Here is a 12,615-nt window from a genome sequence, read left to right on the forward strand (position 1 = left end):
CACAACACCCTTACTGCACAGGTCAAAGCAAATGGATGAAATTAGATGCTTCCATTGACCCAAGGGGGGGGGGGGGGGGGGGGGAGGGAAGGGGAACTCGCAGGAAAGAGAATCAGCATATAACAATATCTTCTGTAAGTTATAAATTATCAATCATCAACATAAAACATAATATGGAAATAAACTTATTGGATAAATTATGAATGTAAAAAAAGATGTGCAGGCAACATCAGATGTTGATGGATAACATGAGCAAAACTGTGGCGCATTCAGCCTATTAATGCCGGACATTGGCTCTGACCAATGATGAGATAGTGGTGCTGCATGTGATCCGTATGTGCACAAACAAAAATAGAACACAACAATGACAATTTTGGAAATGTCACATATTTCGCCCCCCTTGCATTTTTAAATCTGTCAAAAGCATAAACATTAGGTTTCACTACCGATCAATTTGTAACAACAACAAGACTTTTAGCTTTCACAATCTTTGGCTTTGCTAATTCACAACTAGGTTGTCATCTTCCAATGTAACAGTTCATGGGTTGCAATGCAGATCAGTCTGCACCACAAGCAAGATTTCAGGGGGATCCAATACTTTCTATTATGTTTTGGGACAGTGACAGACTATTTTTAGAATACCGGGGTCTAAGTTAAGGTGGAACGTGGCAGTGTAGCTATCTGTTCACAAAACCAATGAATTTGAATGCAAAATCTGAATTGTGGTGATACATTAATCTGTATTGTAGACTGATGCCTAGATTAGTTTCAGAGGTGACATACTTATTGCGAACTGCCAAAGCCAAGAGATGTCATGCCATGAGAATAACTAATTCTTGTTACGCATATAATATTTCAGTGAATGGTTTATGTCCACCAATTTGATGATGCCGAGGGTCGCACCATACTGGCGGTATTGGCAGTTTCAGTATTTCCAGAAATAATTTAGGTACAATGATGTCAAAGTGAATTCTCATTTTAAAAGTAGGATAGCCCATGTAATTTCATCATATATTCTATTTAGTAAAATATTCTAGAGACAGACGAAATGAGTAAAGACTTAAACGACAATACGTTACTGGATAGTAAATAAAATGGCTTTTGAACAGCTGCAGGGATTGAAAAAAATTACTTAGGCCCAGTCAGAAGAATTCTACTTTTGATACTTAAAGTTATAGAATTCTTTTTGTTTAACTTAAGGCGCGTTAAATTCATATATGAAGTAGACTACTGAAAAATAATGTTTAAAAAATGAAAATACGTACCGAGACCAAAATTCCGATTGGTGTTTGATGCAAAAATGTTGGAGTGGATCTGACTGTCAAATAAAGGCATTGGTAACAGACTGAATGTTTAGTTCACGCCATGTCATAAAACTCGCTTTGTTATTTTTAAAGAAATTTTCATCGTAAGAACTAACAGACCTACTGCAAAGTAAATTCAGGAAAGGTTTATTTGATAATGGAGAAGTCTTCGGCGAGTATTTTGATGATGAGAGAATGTAACGCATGACAAATTCGTCAATCTGTTCCATATGAAAAACCATTCTTTACATACATTGCCAGGTTGACAGGAGAAAGAAATTTAGTGCAGCCTCGAAATCTTTTCAAACTGGGGTGTAATTACACTTAATAAATCAATATGTTCATACATTAATACCAGTATAACGTAAAGCTGTGTATATTTGTGAACAGGCAGTGAGTGACAGTTTGCTATCCATAAATATCTTACTAAGACTGTAAAAACTAATACATTACATTTGCTTCGAGTGTTACGAGCTAATGTTCACCCTGCCCACATCTGAAATGATTTAAACCTACTTAGCATTACAATAAACAGTAAGGATTCCATTTGAGCCCCGTGTAAACAATCTACTGATGGTGTTAAAACGTATACTGTTAACATTTAAACGAATTATACAATGCAACTACTGAATTTAATCAAAATACGTGATCACAGAGCACCTGCCATGCTTGATTCATACTTACAAAGTTCACATGGTTTTCAGTTGATGCTCAAACGAAGTCAATCCAAGCACAAAATCCCAATCAGTAACATAACACGGTAGATGATCACACAGCATAACGTGTTGTGGTCTCACACGAAAACTTATGGTTCCTGACAAAAACTTTTAAGACTGAAACGATGGACCTACACAGGTTAAAACAAATCACACACACTACAGTTATTGGTTCTTACAGTACCGCCAGTCCACATTACACAATATTCCTTATCGTATTGATATATTATTGAATCGATAAAATCCATTCTACACATCCCAAAAATACAAAAGCAAAAATGTACATTCTAATTTTGTAACACACTCAACGTCGCGCCATAACCAAAGCTCTCCCACACACATCTTATCTTTGAGACGCAACAGTGTAGTGGTGGGGGAGTTGTGCAGACAGTAACAAAAATGTGCAGTCGAGTAAAGGAAGAATTTCACTTTTATTTGTACCTGGTGAACAACAAAGTGTGTAAAAAAATATTTCTACTTTACGACGTATCAAACTGTACGTCTTATGTATATGCTTCTGCTGGTGTAACAGGGACTCCATAAAGATAATACATACTGCATGTGAAATTCAAGATTAACTACAATACTGTCAGTCCAGTCCCAGAAGCACCGTTTTATTACGAGGTGATTTAGATTTAAAACAAAAGTACATACGGTACTGAAAAATAAAGTTATTTCTAATTTATTAGACTCTGAAATGTACAAGATGAGCCCTAAACCCAGCAACAAGGATCCATATGATGATGAGCGTTCTACATATATAGGCTAGTTTCGTTGAAATTGTGTGGTAATATGATGTGATACAAAACAGTATGGATAAAACAGAAGCACAAACTTGGAAGATAAAGATGGAAGTCAGAGCATTTACTTTCAAGCAAAGAAAGAAACACAGCTTTTGCTTCAGATTGTATAGAGTGTTAATTGTAAGTTGGCAGATTTTCTGAAGGGAGTAACGGGGAACGGAGGAAACAATCCGGACCACACACTGATCGCGACAGTGAGGCAGCGCAGACAAACGTAGAATCTGCATCGTACATGTACGATAACTTAAGACAGTGCACGAACATGCGATTCACCCTTCCGATCACACGTCTCTTGTATGATTTTTCGAAACGCGTATTATTTTTAACATTTCATCTTTTTTATTATTTTAATTTTTGACACTTTATTTCACAAATACGTTTTTGAGCAGCCTACATGTCTGTTCAGCTGTGGGATTCCCAAGTTTCATCACACAGCTGCATAGGTAAACTTAGATTATTCCCTGGGATAAATACCCTGAGGAATTCACCATACTGACTGCTTTGCATCCTGCGCAGTGCTCATACATAAGGCAAAAATATTACAGTTAACTTGTTGGCTCAGGTGAGGACAATGAGCGATTGATAGGGTGTTAAGTAGCGCAACATTGTGTCAATGGAAACAGAAGACATTGGTAGTGTTCTAGTGCTCCCAAGAAATCTACAACTGGGCTGTTTAAATGCAAGAGGCGAAAACTAAAACACAGAAAAGACTGGGAAACTAATCCTGAAATTAAGGGTTGGCTATGCACCTATGAACTCTGAAATGGCTGGATGTAGAATGTGTTACATAACTTTTGCGTCTAAAAGTGAAAATCGTGTCAAAAAAGAGAATGCAGTGCCATCTAAAGCGCAGACAATTTTGAGTACATTTGTGAAATCAGCTGAAACTGATGCATATTTAAGTAATCAATCTCACACTGCTGGAATAAAATTTGTAGGATTCGTGGCCAAACACAATATTCCTTTCAGTGTTGTAAATCACCTGCAGGGCATACATACAATTTGCTTTCCTGATTCCACAATCGCCAATGCAATATATTTGCTTCACATTAAATGTTGTCAGATCGTAAAGAAATTGATAGGAGAGAGCCATAAGCACGAACTTATTCAGTGTTCTTACTGTTGAGTTGACAGATGTAAGATAAGGGCGTTTGTTATGGTTAGATATTTTGATAAATACACAAATGAAATTGAAACTAATTCTGCAATCTTTGTGAAATTTTTAAGCCAGGTGAATTTGTTCTTGTTGTGGTCTTCAGTCCAGAGACCGGTTTGATGCAGCTCTCCATGCTACTCTATCCTGTGCAAGCTTCTTCATCTCACAGTACCTACTGCAACCTACATCCTTCTGAATCTGCTTAGTGTATACATCTCTTGGTCTCCCTCTACGATTTTTACCCTCCATGCTGCCCTCCAATACTAAATTGGTGATCCCTCGATGTCTCAGAACATGTCCTACAAACTGATCCCTTCTTCTGGTCTAGTTGTGCCACAAACTTCTCTTCTCCCCAATCCTATTCAATATTTCCTCATTAGTTATGTGATCTACCCATCTAATCTTCAACATTCTTCTGTAGCACCACATTTCGAAAGCTTCTATTCTCTTCTTGTCCAAACTATTTATCGTCCATGTTTCACTTCCATACATGGCTACACTCCATACAAATACTTTCAGAAATGACTTCCTGACACTTAAATCAATACTTGTTGTTAACAAATTTCTCTTCTTTAGAAATGCTTGCGTTGCCATTGCCAGTCTACTTTTTATATCCTCTCTACTTCGACCATCACCAGTTATTTTGCTCCCCAAATAGCAAAACTACCTTACTACTTTGAGTGTCTCATTTCCTAATCTAATTCCCTCAGCATCACCCGACTTAATTCGACTACATTCCATTATCCTCGTTTTGCTTTTGTTGATGTTCATCTTATATCCTCCTTTAAAGACACTATCCATTCCGTTCAACTGCTCTTCCAAGTCCTTTGCTGTCTCTGACAGAATTACGATGTCATCGGTGAACCTCAAAGTTTTTATTTCTTCTCCATGGATTTTAATACCTACTCCAAATTTTTCTTTTGTTTCCTTTACTGCTTGCTCTATATTCATATTGTATAACATCAGGGAGAGACGACAACCCTGTCTCACTCCCTTCCCAACCACTGCTTCCCTTTCATGTCCCTCGATTCTTATAACTGCCATCTGGTTTCTGTACAAATTGTAAATAGCCTTTCGCTCCCTATATTTTACCCCTGCCACCTTCAGAATTTTAAAGAGAGTATTCCAGTCAACATTGTCAAAAGCTTTCTCTAAGTCTACAAATACTGTAAATGGAGGTTTGCCTTTCCTCACTCCATCTTTAAGATATGATGTAGGGTTAGTATTGCCTCACGTGTTCCAACATTTCTATGGAATCCAAACAGATCTTCCCCGAGGTTTTCCATTCGTCTGTAAAGAATTCGCGTTAGTATTTTGCAGCTGTGACTTATTAATCTGATAGTTCGGTAATTTTCACACCTGTCAACACCTGCTTTCTTTGGGATTGGGATTATTATATTCTTCTTGATGTCTGAGGGTATTTCGCCTGTCTCGTACATCTTGCTCACCAGATGGTAGAGTTTTGTCAGGGCTGACTCTCCCAAGGTTGTCAGTAGTACTAATGGAATGTTGTCTACTCCGGGGGCCTCGTTTCGACTCAGGTCTTTCAGTGCTCTGTCAAACTCTTCATGCAATATCATATCTCCCATTTCATCTTCATCTACATTCTCTTCCATTTCCATAATATTGTCCTCAAGTACATCGTCCTTGTATAGGCCCTCTATATACTCCTTCCATCTTTCTGCTTTTCCTTCTTTGCTAAGAATGGGGTTTCCATCTGACCTCTTGATATTCATACAAGAAGTTCTCTTTTCTCCAAAGGTCTCCTTAATTTTCTTGTAGGCAGTATCTATCTTACCCCTTGTGAGCTAAGCCTCTACATCCTTGCATTTGTCCTCTAGCCATCCCTGCTTAGCCATTTTGCACTTCCTGTCAATCTCATTTTTTAGACGTTTGTATTCCTTTTTGCTTGCTTCATGTACTGCATTTTTATATTTTCTCCTTTCAGCAAATAAATTCAATATTTCTTCTGTTACCCAAGGGTTTCTACTAGCCCTCATCTTTTTACCTACTTGATCCTTTGCTGCCTTAACTATTTCATCCCTCAAAGCTACCCATTCTGCTTTTACCGTATTTCTTTCCTCCATTCCTGACAATTGTTCCCTTATGCTCTCCCTGAAACTGTGTACAATCTCTGGTTCTTTCAGTTTATCCAAGTCCCATCTCCTTAAATTCCCACCTTTTTGCAGTTTCTTCAGTTTTAATATACAGTTCATAACTAATAGATTGTGGTCAGAGTCCACATCTGCCCCTGGAAATTTCGTACAATGTATAACCTGGTTCCTAAATCTTACCATTATATAATCTATCTGAAACCTGTCAGTATTCCCAGGCTTCTTCCCTGTATACAGTCTTCTTTTATGATTCTTGAACCAAGTGTTAGCTAACATTAAGTTATGCTCTGTGCAAAATTCTACCAGGCAGCTTCCTCTTTCATTTCTTACCCCCAATCCGTACTCACCTACTACGTTTCCTTCTCTTCCTTTTCGTACTATCGAATTCCAGTCACCCATGACTATTAAATTTTCACTATCTTAATAATTTCATCAATTTCTTCGTCATCTGCAGAGCTATTTGGCATATAAACTTGTACCACTGTAGTAGGCGTCGGCTTCGTGTCTATCTTGGCCACAATAATGCGTTCACTATGCAGTTTGTAGTAGCTTACCTGCACTCCTATTTTTTATTTATTATTAAACTGACTCCTGCGTTACCCCTATTTGATTTTGTATTTATAACCCTGTATTCACCTGACCAGAAGTCTTGTTCCTCCTGCCATCGAACTTCACTAATTCCCACTATATATAACTTTAACCTATCCATTTCCCTTTTTAAATTTTCTAACCTACCTGCCCAATTAAGGGATCTGACATTCCACGCTCTGACCTGTAGAATGCCATTTTCTTTTCTCCTGATAACAATGTCCTCTTCAGTAGTCCCCACCCTGAGATCCGAATGGGGGAATAATTTATCTCCTGAATATTTTACCCAAGAAGACGCCACCATCATTTAACCATACAATAAAGCTGCATGCCCTCGGGAAAATTTACGGCTGTAGTTTCCCCTTGTTTTCAGCCGTTCACAGTACCAACACAGCAAGGTCGTTTTGGTTGGTGTTACAAGGCCAGAACTGTCAATCATCCAAACTGCTGCCCCTGCAACTACTGAAAAGGCTGCTGACCCTCTTCAGGAGAATATGATAAGGTAAATGTAGGTGCAACAACTAAAAACCTTTAATCTGCAGGTGGCGACTATTGGGAGGCATGGTAGCTGGAGGGTGTGTCAGGAGGCACTCTCCAGTTCGCCACTTGCCAGTTCCACACGGAAGAGGAAGTGGTTGTAAACTGTGTACGCCGGTGGGCGCAGTAAAAGAAGAGTGACTTTCAACCATTTATTTCTGCAAATATAAGTGGTGTTTAAAAAGAAACGAACTGGAGGCATTATTGTAGAAACCAGTACCTGTATGTTAGAAGTACTGGCCCTGGCTGTTGAGACACTTGTCCCACTGTGACACAAGGTGGTGAATGGTTGTCTTATAAAATTCCCAGAGCTGCAACGTTAACCACTTCCGCACATCGTCGTCCAGCATGAATCGTTTGCTCCTCAGAGCCTTTTTAAGGGGATCAAATATGGTGTAATCATAGGGAGAGAGGTCCGGACAGTTTGGTGGGTGGCCGAGAACATCCCATTTGAATTACTGCAGGAGTGCCGTGATTGTATTGGCCATATAAGAGGCTTTGAATTGTCGTGGAGCAGAAGGACCCCACAGGTGAGATTGCCTGGTCGTTTTGATTTGATCGCATGATGAAGGGTGGTTTAGGTTTGCGAGTAATGCTGGGCATTCACTGTTGTCCTGTGCTGCAGGAAGTGAATCATAAGGGGGACATCTTGGTCAAAAATAACGTCAGCATAACCTTTCCTGCACTCATGTGGATGGCCGTGGCTTTTTTTGGTGGTGGTGACCCTGGATGCTTCCACTGGGGACTTCGTCGTTTTGATTCTGGTTCAAAGTGGTAACATCATGACTTATCTCCAGCCACCAACTGCGCCAGGAACGCATTCCCTTCTTGAGCATAGAACTGCAGATGAGCAAAACAGTGGGCTATTCAACACGCTCTCTGGTGTCGTTGAAGACTGTGGGGCACCCATTGGGCACACACTTTGCACATGTGCCGTCGCTCATGATGATGTGAACACTTCTGACATTCAATCCAACCACAGCACCTATGGCTTTCACTGCCACTCGGCGGTTCTGGGTAATGAGTGCATCCACCAGCTGGATGATGTCATCAGTAATGCAGTGCAGCACCCCAGACCATGCATCACCGGCTAACAACACCCGTGCTTCCCTGAAGCGCTTGTGTCACACTTTGACCCTTCCAAGGGACATGTAATGTTCGCTGTAAATTGTGACATTCGTCGATGAATGCCCATTCCTCCTACTCCTTCCGCTGTCACAAAACGAACAACACCTATTTGCTCTTCTGTTGATGCTTCCATGCCACTGTTTGCAATGCGACTGGCAGCTTTGGACGATTGATGGGTGCTGCTGCTAGCTTTGTGTAGTCATGTGATATGCACACATGCCCTCTAGCGATGGGCTGTGAACTTCCAGGCTCTGGCGGGAACCACACCTTGTTACACACACCAGGATATTACTCTTCTGTCACCGATTTGTGCATTGCAGATTCCGGCTCGTTTCTTTTTGAACGTCCCTTATACATCTCTCCTGTAGCGATGCTACAGCAGTTCTCAACCACTGCTTGTCCAGATGAACCACAAGTACGTAGCAGCTACTCAGGAAGTGGATGCTGTGCATCTACCCTCCACACTCGAAGAAGGTGGCATGTCCATATGTGGCTTACACACTTTGGCCTAGGAAGTCCTAGATTCCCTCCTGTAACTGTGACTCAGCTCTGCTTTCTGAACCGCAATGACGGTTGTTGTGTGATCAAGAAGTGCGCCGATCCTGGCCTGCTGTGCAGGTAGGCCTCATGGCTCTGCTAAAATGTCAGTGGCTCAAGTCGACATGGAAGATCCCCAGGCCTCCCCATCTGCATTGGAAGGTGTCAGCATTCCGAACTCGTAATTAGTGCTTTCGGAGAGGCGGACATCTCTTGGGTGGCTGATGGCAGTGCTGTGTACAAGCAGGAAATCTACAACAGATTTATACTCTGCGTTAATACCGTGTCAGGGAATCGAGCAAGCGTGTCCTATACACCATCGACCCTTCTGACCAACTCCCTTCTGAACTCCAACGGTGGAGTATTTATAGTGCGAAATATCAGCTGTCCATGACCTATCATCACTCGTAATGACTTCATAGGCTTTCCTAACACGAATGTATCAGCGATTCATATCGCGCTCTATTTGTTTAACACATTTGTTGTACCAACAGATTGGTCTGTAGCAATATTCAATATGCCTTCTTGCTGTTGTGATGCAATTTCTTACTTCATGTAAGAAGGTGACGTGATACTTCTCAGTCGTATTGCTTTACTAAGTTCTTGCTGACGCTAGCTATCCAGTTCGCACGAAGCGTTGATATCCTGCTTTCGGCCTGACCTGCTAACATGATGGAAAGCTATCGTTTTCTGTCGCGTTTGTTGACACCCCCACAAGGAACAAAAAGTGAACGAAGTCTCTCAATTATGAAACTCTGCGGCTAGCTCCCTAATATAGGCATCTAGAAAAATTCTACCCGAATTTTAAGAATCACACAAGAATTCTCACTCCTATGAACTATGGCACTATTTATAAAATCTTTACTAGTTTTACCTTTATACCTCACTTACAGTCTATCCTGTCTGGTGTAAACCATTCCAGAGGAATTTCGTGTATAGGTTTACATTCTGCTTGCGTCATTCTACGCCTCAGGACAAGAAAAATTGCACAAATGATTGCTAGTATTGCGGTTATACTAGTGGCTGTTACACTTATGGTAATTGTACTTTGCTTTCGTTTACGATGAAACTGCTGTACATATCTTAACATCTGATCCATGGCAACTTGTCCATTCCCATCGTCAATCAATTCATCTAAACTGTGCAAAACTGTAGTGTTAAGTGTATAATTTACGAAAGAAATATTCTGACTAGATAAAGAACTAATTGAATTCTCTGGCCAATAAAACATTGGTTGATCACTATTGATTACTATAGCACCCACGGTGGTTGCTGGCAGATGAAAGTCTTCTGGTGTTAGTAGCGTAGTGCTTAATTTTCTATGAGTAGCATGGTGGATAGCTCCCTGAATCCTTTCCGCCTCTACCTTCAGGTCATTCAAGCTGTGCTAGCTCTCGCATTAACCTAGCTATATACAGGGTGAGTCACCTAACATTACCGCTGGATATATTTCGTAAACCACATCAAATACTGACGAATCGATTCCACAGACCGAACGTGAGGAGAGGGGCTAGTGTAATTGGTTAATACAAACCATACAAAAATGCACGGAGGTATGTTTTTTAACACAAACCTACGTTTTTTTAAAAAAATGGAACCCCGTTAGTTTTGTTAGCGCATCTGAACATATAAACAAATACGTAATCAGTGCCGTTTGTTGCATTGTAAAATGTTAATTACATCCGAAGAGATTGTAACCTGACGTTGACGCTTGAGTACCACTCCTCCGCTGTTCGATCGTGTGTAGCGGAGAGCACCAAATTACGTAGGGATCCAAAGGGAACGGTGATGGACCTTAGGTACAGAAGAGACTGGAAGAGCACATTACATCCACATGCTAACACGTTTTTATTGGTCTTTTTCACTGACGCACATGTACATTACCATGAGGGGTGAGGTACACGTACACACGTGGTTTCCGTTTTCAATTACGGAGTGGAATAGAGTGTGTCCCGACATGTCAGGCCAATAGATGTTCAATGTGGTGGCAATCATATGCTGCACACAATTGCAATCTCTGGCGTAATGAATGTCGTACACGTCGCAGTACATTTGGTATAATGTCGCCGCAGCCTGCCACAATACGTTGTTTCATATCCTCTGGGGTTGTAGGCGCATCACGGTACTAATTCTCCTTTAACGTACCCCACAGAAAGAAGTCCAGAGGTGTAAGATCAGGAGAACGGGCTGGCCAATTTATACTTCCTCCACGCCCTATGAAACGCCCATCGAACATCCTGTCAAGGGTCAGCCTAGTGTTAATTGCAGAATGTGCAGGTGCACCATCATGCTGATACCACATACGTCGACGCGTTTCCAGTGGGACTTTTTCGAGCAACGTTGACAGATCATTCTGTAGAAACGCGATGCATGTTGCAGTTGTTTGGGCCCCCGCAATGAAGTGAGGACCAATGAGGTGGTCGCCAATGATTCCGCACCAAACATTTACAGTCCACGGCCGCTGTCGCTCTACCTGTCTGAGCCAGCGAGGATTTCCACGGACCAGTAATGCATCTTCCGTAGATTCACTGCTCCGTGGTTTGTGAAACCCGCTTCATCGGTAAACAGGTAGAACTGCAACGCATTCTCTGTTAATGCCCATTGACAGAATTGCACTCGATGATTAAAGTCATCACCATGTAATTGCTGATGTAGCGACACATTAAACGGGTGAAAGCGGTAGCGACGCAGAATGCGCATGACTCTACTTTGACTCAGTCCACGGGCTCTCGCAATGTCCCATGTACTCATGTGTGGGTTCATGGCAACAGCAGCTAACACCAACTGCACCCGCTTCTCCTGTGACGGGCCTGTTTCGGACCCTTTTGCGTGCTACGACCATACCTGTTGCATACAGTTGGCGGTAGATGTTTTGCAGTGTGCGGCACGTTGGATGCTCTCAGTCCGGGTACCGTTCTGCTTACACCCTGCAGGCTTCAGCTGCATTTCTTCGACACTTGCCATAGATGAGTATCATCTCCGCCTTTTCAGTGTTCGAATACACCATGGTCACAGTTCCTACAACACTACACTATCACAGACGTCTGGTAACACGGTGTACTACAGTTGGTCTGCGTGCGGAGACGAATGCAGAATAACAATAGCAGCAAGCGCTACATGAAGACACTGCGACAGCTAGACCAAACCACAACAGTGCACTACAGCCACACTCGTAAACAGGGTCGTCATCGTAAACATGTCCCTGCTGATGCTGCTCGCCGACCGTGGCCCGTGTTTGTTACAACACGCAACTGAACGTCGGAGGTTCAAGCGTCAACTTTAGGTAACAATATCTCCGGATGTAATTAACATTTTACAATGCAATAAACGGCACTGATTACGTATTTGTTTATATGTTCAGATGTGTTAACAAAGCTAACGTGGTCCCATCTAAAAAAACGTAGGTTTGTGTTAAAAAACATACTTCCGTGCATTTTTTTATGGTTTGTATTAAACAAATATACTAGCCCCTCTCCTCACGTTCGGTCTGTGGAATCGGTTCATCAGTAGGTTTACGAAATATATCCAGCGGTAACGTTAGGTGACTCACCCTGTATATCCTACTGTCCAGTGTATTCAGATGATTTTGCATGATACCCAAATCCTTACTCATGGAAATCATGGTATCACTAACATACTGCTGCAACTCAACTGTTAGTCTGTGCACAACCTTAGTTATATTTACCAACCCCTGTTCCATACCAGCAATTTGTGTTTTTGCCAATCCACTAC

At 41.4% G+C, this 12,615-nt stretch overlaps 1 protein-coding gene across 1 annotated transcript in view; it reads right to left on the reverse strand.

Annotated features, from left to right (window-relative positions):
* Window positions 1–2,606, reverse strand: part of LOC126271852 (nuclear pore complex protein Nup160 homolog) — a 75,404-nt gene extending 72,798 nt beyond the window's left edge. Inside the window, exon 1 of the mRNA XM_049974187.1 lies at window positions 1,989–2,606. The gene's annotated coding sequence lies outside the window, so the exon portion shown is untranslated. The remainder of the gene's footprint in view (window positions 1–1,988) is intronic.
* Window positions 2,607–12,615: the final 10,009 nt, after the last annotated feature.

This window comes from Schistocerca gregaria, chromosome 5 (assembly GCF_023897955.1).
Source record: "Schistocerca gregaria isolate iqSchGreg1 chromosome 5, iqSchGreg1.2, whole genome shotgun sequence".
Taxonomy (NCBI): domain Eukaryota; kingdom Metazoa; phylum Arthropoda; class Insecta; order Orthoptera; family Acrididae; genus Schistocerca; species Schistocerca gregaria.